A 1,790-nucleotide genomic window follows, 5' to 3' on the forward strand; every position below is an offset into this window, starting at 1 on the left:
CCGCACAACCCGATCCAAATATAATATTATTGCGACGCACAACCCGATCCACATATACAGTTCAACACCAATCAAAACAAGAGTCCCAGCAAGGGATCAATAAAGAAACAACACTATCCCGGCAAGGGAATCGACAGTAGTAAATACATCCCGACAAGGAAAAATCAGCTATAACCAAACTTGTTCCAACATCTAACTACCTCAACTAACACCAATACTCAATCATAAGTATTTCCACGAGAATAATCATAATCCTTTCTCAATACAGAGAATCAACAACTTAGGTATTCGTAGTATTTATTAAGAACACAACAATTTCAATTTAAGACTCACGGTCATGCTTGATACCAATGTATAGATACTCGTCACCATGCATATACGCCGTACTCAACAAGTAATATGTAGCAAATAGGACACAACTCCTAATCCCTCAAGCTAAGGTTAGACCAAACACTTACCTCGAACTTCCACGGCCAACTCATGCCTCAAACACCGCTTTTCCTTTAGAATTTGCCTCCAAACAACTCGTATCTAGTCCAAATTGATTTAACAACATCAATAAATGCTAAAGAATTCATACTCAATGCTCAATTATAGGTTTTCTATCATTTTTCCCAAAAAGTCAAAAATCAACCCTGGGCCCGCATGGTCAAAACACGAGGTTCGGACCAAAACCCGATCACCCATTCACCCACGAGCCCGAATATGTAATTAGTTCCAAAATCCGACCCCAAAACGAGGTCTAATAGCCCATTTGGCCAAGCTACAAAAATCAGCTTATTTTGAGAAGTGCTTTTTTTCAAAAGTGCTTTTCTCAAAAGTAATTTTGGTGAGAAGCAGTTTGTGTTTGCCTAATTAGTTTGAAAAGCACTTCTGAGCAACAATTAGTGTTTGGCCAAGCTTTAAAAAATGCTTCTAAGTGTATTTTTCTCAAAAGTGCTTCTCAAAAAAGTGCTTTTGGAGAGAAGCTACTTTTTTCTGCTTCTCCAAAACTGCTTTTGTTTCTCCTCAAAAGCACATTTTTCCTTCCAGAAGCTTGTCCAAACACCTCAAATTGAGGCCAAAAGTGCTTTTGGCCAAAAAAAGCACTTTTGGCCAAAAATAAGCTTGGCCAAACAGGCTATAAATTTCAATTATGCAAAAAGCTCTAACTCTACCCAAATCCCTAATTTTCTATCCTTAAGAACATGATTTAGGCCTAGAAATCTAATGGGTGTTAATGGAAATTGAAGAAAATGAGTCTAAGATTACATACCTATGAATTTGTGGTGAAGTTCTCTTTCAAAAATTGCCCAATTTGGAGTTTGGAAGAAGAAGTTATGAATTTTTGGTTTAATCCCGAGTGTGTTGTTACTGTTTAAAAATCGCTGGGCAGACCTTCATCGCGTTCGCGATAGGTCTGCCGCATTCGCGAAGAGCAGCCTTCCTCAGGCTTACGCGATTGCGAGTCCTCTTACGCGTTCGCGAAGGGTTGGACCCCTTGACCTTCGCGTTCGCGGGCCTGTGCACGCATTTGCGTAGAGGAACGATTACTTCCCAGACCAGCCCCCCATTTATGCTACGCGTTCGCGGGACGTGGGTCGCGTTCGCTTATTGCAACCCCCAGTGCTCCGTGTTCGTGATCCCTACCTCCCGTTCACATTGAACAAAATCACCCTTGTCCATTTTTCCTTTCGCGATCGCAAAGCACAGAGGGCCTGTGCATCAGAACAACAGTTTCTGCAATTTTTCACAAGTTCAAAACCTTCTGAAACTCATCCGAAACTCACAGGAGCCCTCGGAGCTCAAAA

The sequence above is a fragment of the Nicotiana sylvestris genome, chromosome 10 (genome assembly GCF_000393655.2).
Source record: "Nicotiana sylvestris chromosome 10, ASM39365v2, whole genome shotgun sequence".
Taxonomy (NCBI): Eukaryota; Viridiplantae; Streptophyta; class Magnoliopsida; order Solanales; family Solanaceae; genus Nicotiana; species Nicotiana sylvestris.